The 9,393-nt window shown below is 38.1% G+C and overlaps 1 long non-coding RNA gene across 1 annotated transcript; it reads right to left on the bottom strand.

Annotated features, from left to right (window-relative positions):
• Window positions 1–329: 329 nt before the first annotated feature.
• LOC124287038 lies at window positions 330–6,776 on the bottom strand. The gene is made up of 4 exons (XR_006901184.1): window positions 6,689–6,776; window positions 4,953–5,129; window positions 1,724–1,822; window positions 330–405 (listed from the first exon to the last, which is right to left on the bottom strand). It is a non-coding gene; the product is annotated as an uncharacterized LOC124287038 (long non-coding RNA).
• Window positions 6,777–9,393: the final 2,617 nt, after the last annotated feature.

The following is a 9,393-nucleotide window of genomic DNA, read 5'->3' as shown; positions in this document are numbered from 1 at the left end:
ATAATACGACCTCCTTGGAGTTCTCCCTGTTTGCGACTTTCAAGCAGTAGAGGCAGCTGTTAAATTTATAATTCTATATAGCACCCTTGAAGATCCGGGCTAGAATTGGTCTTCAGTAACTTATGCTTGTCGTAAGAGGCGACTAACGGGATTGGGTGGTCAGGTTCGCTGACGTGGCTGACACATCTCATGGTATCCCAACTGCGGAGTTCGATGTTCATGCTGTTGATCGCTGGATTGTCTGGTCCGGAATATGGGACGTTTAGCATTGTCGATAAGCATAAATACAAAATAAGGAACCGCTTCTCATTTTTTTTTTATTGCTATATCACGAAGTTGTTCAGAGGAAACATATTCACAGAGATTGGGGTACGACGGATCCTGGTGTTTCTTTTCAGGAATGGTCTGAAACAGAAACATACACAGGTTCATGTAGCTACAGACGGACTGTGCTTTGTCCAAAGATGTTATTGGAAGTTGAATGTCGTAGAATCATAGGTTAAAACTGACTGAATAAAGTAAAAGAACACAATTACTCGGCAATATCACTGCCGTGTCATGGGGTGGAAAAGAGTTTAAAGTTGAATGTTCTACGATGTGAAATTTGTTGAATTTTTTACTGTTGTACTATTCGATGAAAACACATGAAGTTCACTGTGGCATTAAGTGTAATTATAATGTTAGCAGTTGAATATGTCATTGAATAAATGGATAATATTTCATACTGTGCCTCTGAAGAAAAAGCTGGACATTGAGTGAAATGTCACTATTTGATGTTTTGACACTGTTTTGCTGTTGGGTGAAAAGATATGATTTAATGTTGATTGTGGCGCTGAGTGAAATGTTAGTATTTCATGTTGACTGTGTCAAATAGGTAGTATTTGATGTTCTGACAGAGTGATAGGTTTTATTGTTACATCATGAAGTTGTGCAGGGAACATGTTCACAGTGATATGGGAACGGCATATTCTACTACTTTTCAGTTCGTGTAGTTGCAGATAAGGTCTAGTTTCGGCCAAATGCGTTTTTTTATGTTAAATTGTATCACATTCATGAGCATGATGTAATACCATGTATTATTGTCCCGGACCTAACTACTCGTCTTAAATAACATTATAATGCATTAAATTTATTCATAAATGTTTGTCTTTGAGTGGAAAGTGTGTGTCTTATGTTGAATGAGTCACTGAGGAATAGGGTGGTTGTTATGTTGACTGTAACACTGCATGAAAAGAAGGTATTTGATTCTGATAGTGCGACTGAGTGCAAAGTTAGTATTTGGTTGTTGTTTGTTTGTTTGTTTAACGCTGCACTCAGCAATATTTCACATATATGGCAGCGGGCTCAAATTAATCGAGTCTGGACCAGACAAGCCTGTGATCAACAACACAAGCAGTAATCAACGCAATTGGGATACGATGACGTCCGTTAACCAAGGCAGCGAGCCTGACCACCCGATCTCGTTAATCGCCTCTTGCGACAAGCATGGGTTGCTGAGGATCAATTCTGACCCGGATCTTCACGGGTATAGTACTGGTAATAACATTTGTGTTAGTTACAGAAATTTGGGTATGTGGTGTTCACTGTTGTGTCTTCAAGTGAACCATTGTTATTTCATTTTTAACAGAGTGAATGTTTGTATATTATTGAGTGACATGTTAAAAATTGGTGCACTGCACACACACGGTACTGCCAAAATGCTTCTTATTGGCGATATACTTACGGTATCAGAACCGACAGTATGATGGAATGTCCAAAATACTGGCGTCCTGGATGCCTGGATAGAAGTTGTTGTACCCGAGAACGTAAAGAGAGTTTCCTCCTGGAGAGTAAGTATATATTTCACGGTGAGCGAGTTTGCCTTTTTGTTTGTTGTTTAACGCCGCACTCAGCTTTACTCCAGCTATATGGCGGCGGTCTGTACATAATCGAGTCTGGACCAGAGAATCCAGTGATCAACAGCATGAGCATGGACCTCCGGAACTGGGATACGATGACATGTGTCAACCAAGTCAGCAAGCCTGACCACGTGATCTCGTTAATCGCCTCTTACGACAAACATGGGTTGCTGAAGACCAATTCCAACCCGGACCTTCACGGGTGGGGAAATAATTGAACATATACAGTTCTTAATCCATATACTTTCAAACAAGATAAAAAGGTAATTTCATATGAAATAATACATTATTACTCAAACATTATTTAAACATTGACACAAAGTAATCATAATCTTCACAGTGACGTTGACCAACAGCTATTTACAGAAACACTGACTTGATAGCAATACGAGAGGGAAATTCAAGTTTGTTTACCAAGATTATTTTCTATGATATACAAAATATACGAGACGTCAGCTGCTGTGTTCTGTTCATTAACTATATCAACTTTTCAGATGAGCTGAGGTTTGAAAACTCAGTCTATATCGAGTTTTGTTTCTAAAGTTTGTATCTGATGTCATCATCATCATCATCATCATCATCATCATCATCATCATCATAAAAAAACCCATTTAGATAGCACCAGTTCTAGTCAAGAAGTACTGCTCAGTAGCCCTCTCCGAACAACTCGAGAATGAAAAGTTAGACACTGTATGTTTTCTTAAAAAGGTATGACTTCAGATTGGATTTGAAAATCTTGAGGTTGTTAATTGTCTTTAACTCCAGTGGAAGTTGATTCCAGAGAGTGGGTCCTGCCACCTGAAATGATCGATCCCCAAACTTGGTACCGGACCTAACGTGTAGGGGAACAAGAAGACCAAGATTTTCAGATCGGAGACTTCGGTTGGGCTGATATCTGGTGATCAGGTCAGATAGATACTTGGAGCGAGGTTATTGAGACACTTGAAAACAAAAAAGGTTGAGTTTGTATTGGATTCTGTCTGATATGGGAAGCCAGTGTAATCTCTGTAGAACAGGATTAAGTTATGTGAGAGTATTTCTGTCATCTTGAGACAAGATGTCATCGTTGGCAGGACAGCCTCATCACAAAATGTGTTTCAGTTTAAGGCACACACAGAAGGGACAAAGCTGGCGTCCAGGACCGTGGCAGGTATTCTGTTGTGTCCATTTTCTTAATATATCTGCAGATTTTAGGTTGTCCACTCATACTTTTTTTCATATACTCTTAGAATTGTGGAAAAGTGTACTGTACACGTCTTATCAGGAAGAATGGAGTATGGAGATCTGTGAAGATCTGACAATGCCTCAATAGTTTTCCTTCCAAAAGAATTCAGCTTCACGTCTTTACCACTTCAATACGGAAATTTCCATTTAAAGAACAAGAACGGAAGCTCTCACAAAACGACAGGAATAATTAGATATCCAAAATAATCAGTTGGCGAGGCCTTTTCGTTATCGCCATTTGGACATCGTCCTTCAACCTGGTTGTCGAGATGCAGAAAAATATGTTGTTCAGAAAGCTCCGACCTGATTCTCACTTTCACTCAGAAAAGTATTGTATGGTAATGAAGGTCTGATTCCAATATGTCGTATGTTTTAAATCCATCCTACAGCCCAAGTTAAATATTTATTTCTACAGAAGTAAAAAAGTAAATTTATGGAAGAATATATTTAGAATTGGCAATATTTGTTAAATAAGGAAGAAGGTCGAAGGGCTTCTAACAAGCTGAGATAATATAGGCTTATTAAACTTTTTAACCCTGAACCTTAGGTTTCTTTTAATTTGCCAAGACGTTAACGTTCAGCTATTTAATCAATTCATTCATTGTACAGATTGTCTCGAAGACGAGTTTCATGTACTGTTTCACTGAGATGTATATAATGATATTAGAGTAAAACGTGTTTCATTTTGTTAATCCTATGATGCGGACTTTTATGTTTTAACAAATGTTGGAAAACTTTTGTTGTGTCAAAGTGCTGATAGTTTGTTCTTATTTTGCTAAAACCTGCTTTTTCATATTACAGTGAAGGAATTGTTACCAGTTTTATGCATTTACTATATTTTATATATGCTTGTAAGTTTTAAGATTGTGAAACTATTGTCTCTCAAAACTCATATTGTGTGGTTCCGTACTTTTATTTATGTTCTATATATGTGTTTAATATGTTGTACAGAAGTGAGACATAAATAAACAATTGTCTGTCTGTCTGCCATTGATTGGTCCATGTCGTATTCACAAACTCACCCACACTCTCCGAATTCAGCTGAGACGCCGTGGTGTTCAATTAGCGTTCAAAGTGGCATTACAATACTCTTGTCGTTTTCTCGTTGAGCTCACATAGAAGCAGAGATGCCGCCAACAGTTTGCCACGCTTTCTAAATGAGGATGGCGCGGCTTAATGTAAAGGGAATAATGACCAAACTGGCGTTAATATTTCACTTTCTTTAAAGTTTTATGCTGACAATCGTCTCTATTGCTGAAACACTGTTCCAGGCGGGCTTTCATCCTCGCTCACTCACTATCTCACCCATTAGTACTGTTACTCACTCACTCAACTCAACTCACTCACTCACCCATACTGCTGGAAAAATGAACGAGTAAATCTACCTAGGGTCCATGCAGGTAGCAAAAGTAATATAAGTCCCTATCTTCCCTAGCATGGCGATCAACCTTCAATTGCTGGCGATCTATAGCCCGATTGTATATTGTGTTGTTTGGATATGATTAATCATTTTACACTGAATTCAAACTAGTTTTAATTAATTTGTGATAATCTAGTTGTAATACTGTTCTTCGCTGTCAGCTTTTTTAAAAAAAGGATCAATATATTTTTACTGTCCATCGATGACAGGTTTTTAAACTCTGAATTTATTTATTTTAATATACACAGTTTCTCGTCGCGATTTGGCTGAAATATTGCGATGTGACGCTTAATATTAACTCACTCACTCAGTCACACATACCAACCTCATTTCTGGTGTCCCCCGCTGTGATATTGCTGGAACATTGCTAAAAGCGGCGTAAAACTAAACTCACTCATCCCCTCACTCACCTGCGCTGTCTGTTGAGCTCCTTGTGATGACTACTGGTATGCAGTCGTCCTTCGTGACGGTGGTCACCACACTCTGTTGCCTTCCGTCGACGGTGGTGGTGTTGTACTCGTATGACAATGTATGCACTGACGCCCGATTGTAGCCATAGAAGAAATTGCCGGTGTTCAAAGCGTCGCCTGAGATTAAAGATCATTATTTATGATGATAATAATGATAATGATAATGAGTAATTATAACGTCATATCCTGCTCATTATTACCCCGGATAACCCAAGCTGCCTGTGAGGCGTTGGAAGGTGAATAGTCACATGTCATATCGATATCTCTCCGGGTACCCATTTTCTGCTGGGTGAACAGAGGCAATTTAGAACAAAGATAGGATGCCACCATTTCAGGTGATACCCAAGATGCCCTGGATAGTAGTTTGCAAGAACATGTTTTTTTGACAATTCAAAATTGTTTTCGGCTATCAAATTATAGTGACGATGTTTATCGCCAACAAAATAAATAGTTTGTAAAATAAGCACTTTGCAAGTTTCGTTATTTCTGAAATATTTATTTCAGATAAAAAAGGTTTGCCGTCACTCTATAACTGTTCGCATTGTGTTCGGTCGTCTATGAACCGTCTCCATGGTGTAGCGGGTGGATTGTTTGCCAGAGTTTATTGATCACCTGGTCTTGTTGTACTAATGGACGTTAAAATGGCACTTGTGCTGTCTCCATTTTCGCTTGTATTGATAAGATGGAACAAGTATTATTACCCCGGATAACCCAAGCTGCCTGTGAGGCGCGCCAGAAGGTGAATAGTCACATGTCATATCGATATCCCTCCGGGTACCCATTTTCTGCTGGGTGAACAGAGGCAATTTAGAACAAAGATAGGATGCCACCATTTCAGGTGATACCCAAGATGCCCTGGATAGTAGTTTGCAAGAACATGTTTTTTTGACAATTCAAAATTGTTTTCGGCTATCAAATTATAGTGACGATGTTTATCGCCAACAAAATAAATAGTTTGTAAAATAAGCACTTTGCAAGTTTCGTTATTTCTGAAATATTTATTTCAGATAAAAAAGGTTTGCCGTCACTCTATAACTGTTCGCATTGTGTTCGGTCGTCTATGAACCGTCTCCATGGTGTAGCGGGTGGATTGTTTGCCAGAGTTTATTGATCACCTGGTCTTGTTGTACTAATGGACGTTAAAATGGCACTTGTGCTGTCTCCATTTTCGCTTGTATTGATAAGATGGAACAAGGACGACGCAGTTCTTTGTAAGTTGGGGTGCCTGAATATTCATGCTAAGCTGCTTGCTGGGCACTCGTGAGCGGTCACAAATTGGTCATCAATTTTCTTGCAATTTAAAAGAAGTCTGTGAATTTTAATCTAAAAAATGCATTTATAACGTGCTGAAGTCCATTCACATGGTGAATGCTCATAGCACAATCTGATTATTATTATTACCCCGGATAACCCAAGCAGCCTGTTAGGCGCCAGAAGGTTAAGAGTCACATGACGTATCCCACCGGGTACCCATTTTCTGCTGGGTGAACAGAGGCCAACTGAACCAGGTAAACTAGTGGTTGATGGTGTGATGACACATAATCTATTCCTAACCGTTTTAGTCTACTCTTGGGAAATTCAAAGGTTATGGGATGCCAACACTGACGTCTGATCGAAGGTTATGATCTATGGATTGAAAATTCAAACATTTGTCCATATATTTTGAAATGACTTACGTGGAACACAGATATTCTCCTGATCCTCGAAATTTCCGTGAATGGGGAATGTTGTACAAGTACGTGCCTGTGCGTCTATACTGTAAGCAGTTCTCTGTAAACAAACATTATTATTTAGAAATTTTAAAGAAACAAGTCTCTGTGAGATATGTCCTTACTCATCATTATGATCAAAGAAACACCTATATGTCTTGAAAGTGCAAATATACTCAACAAAAAAGTTAAGGACCATCCCAATTTTCAATATTAAAGTAATACTTAAATAATGAATATTGGGGTGGTCCTTAATTGTTTTGCTGAGTATAGTTAAGAGAATGGAAGTTTAACCTCCCGTAAAAACAAATGAATGAAAGAAAGTTACATAAAACTAATCGTTCTTGTCCACTGGGGTACCATGCCGCAGTTTATCATGGATACAATCTCTCTGACTTGTCTGACACGTCATCGTATCCCGGTTGCGTAGATCGATGCTCATGCTGTTGATCACTGGCTTGTCTGGTCCTATTTACAGACCGCCACCATATAGCTGGAATATTGCTGATTGCGGCGTTAAACAACAATCAATCAAATCCAGTCGTAAAGCACATCGGTTGTCTCCCTTACCTTCTTGTAGTCGTAGATTACTTTGGTGGTCCCGATAAAATTGTTTAGGCGGTTGCCGGTGATGAGGTATCGTTGGTTTGGACCGTCGTAGACGATGTTATACAAGGCCTGAAAATATGCAAAAATGTGTCCAGGAGATATTTTGATTTGTCATTGTAGAAATATTTAAATAGAGAAATCTGTAAAATTTCAGAAGGGGGACGTGTTATTTCTGGAACCCTAAAAGTATAGTGTCTTTACCGGTTCGGTATAGTGTATAGAGTCAGTACAACCTCGAACAAGATAAATGCCACACTTTGGCCAACATGTTTCACCCTGAGGCCAGATATTAATCATAAAATATATAAACCGAAAGCAGTTAAATAAGCTGAATTGTGCGTCATAATTTATTCATATAAGTATTTGCAATTTTAAGGAACATGCGCTTTGAATAAATGGAAATAAGTCCAAAGACTAAACCGTTTTCGCCCATCGGCGACATAATTCTAATAACGCTATAAATTAGCAGAATTAAATTAAAATAGGTTGAAGTTTGTGTCAAGATACGTATAAACACACTTTCATGCACCAAGAACCGGAAACACGTGACTTTTAAGCAAAGTGAATATATTCTCGCACATGGGCCAAACAGTTTCGTCCATGGGTAATATATTTTGACAGCGTTATAAATCGTCAGAATTAAATTAAATCAGTTGAATATTGTATCATGATACATGAAAATACAGTTTCATCCATTTAAAACCCCAAACACATGGGAATATATTCTCACACATGGACTTAATAATTAAAAATCTACATCTTCGCTGAATTGAGTCACAATGAGTTGAATCGTGTGACATGATACTTGAATGAGTGAGTTTAGTTTTACGTAGTTTTTAGCAATATTCCAGCAATATCACGGCGGGCGACACCAGAAATGGGCTTCACACATTGTGCCCATGTGGGGAATCGAACCCGGTTCTTAGGCGTGACGAGCGAACGCTTTTACCTCTGGGCTAACCGACCACCCCACATGATACTTGAAGACACATGTTCATTTAATTTCAAACAAATAAACCTACTCGTTTTGACCACTGAAAGGTAGTTGAACCAGGTAGTTTAAATTTTGAGTTATCGAGTTTCTTATTTATTCATCCTAGTTTCTTATTTATTCATCCTAGTTTTGACCACTGAAAGGTAGTTGTACGAGGTAGTTTAAATGTTGAGTTATCGAGTTTCTTATTTATTCATCCTAGTTTCTTATTTATTCATCCTAGTTTTGACCACTGAAAGGTAGTTGTACGAGGTAGTCTAAATTTTGAGTTATCGAGTTTCTTATTTATTCATCCTAGTTTCTTATTTATTCATCCTAGTTTTGACCACTGAAAGGTAGTTGTACGAGGTAGTTTAAATGTTGAGTTATCGAGTTTCTTATTTATTCATCCTAGTTTCTTATTTATTCATCCTAGTTTTGACCACTGAAAGGTAGTTGTACGAGGTAGTTTAAATGTTGAGTTATCGAGTTTCTTATTTATCCATCCTTAGCATCCATCCATGATAATAGCATGCTGAATTTATCTCAAATCATGTCATAAACTGACCACAGTGAGGAGAGTTTTTTGACAACTGGGTTTCCAGAGTTAAATTGTGACGTGTTCTAGTAATCCGTGAATAACAAGATTTCCCGGGGTTGCCTAGTTCAGGTCAAGTAATTTTCTATTGTCGAGAGTTTACTCACTCTTCATGTCAAATACCTCTTTGTTTTGTGTTAACTCTGAAAGTCTCGTCTTAAGTCCCTGTGACTATACACTGTAAATATAAGGAAGATGACCATACACTATATATGGATGATCAACAGCTTTATTACAGTGAGAGTGACGTTTCGGTGAACAAGCTAACACTTGCTTGATAACAGTGTTAGAACCTACACTGAAACGTTGCTCTCACTGTAATGAAGAAGTTAACGTTGTTCATTTGTTCATCCATATGTTGTCATCCTTCCTTATTAATCAAGCTCCTAAATGCCTCTCAAAGAAGATACTGCAAGAATAATAAGGAATTGTACGTTTCCAACTGTAATATGAGCATGTGTTTGTTCATATATATATGTATGGACCATTATC

This window comes from Haliotis rubra, unplaced genomic scaffold, assembly GCF_003918875.1.
Source record: "Haliotis rubra isolate DU_JTF1 unplaced genomic scaffold, ASM391887v1 Scf4, whole genome shotgun sequence".
Taxonomy (NCBI): Eukaryota; Metazoa; Mollusca; class Gastropoda; order Lepetellida; family Haliotidae; genus Haliotis; species Haliotis rubra.
The sequence above is the reverse complement of the archived record's forward strand: the minus strand, read 5'-3'. Positions and strand labels throughout refer to the sequence as shown.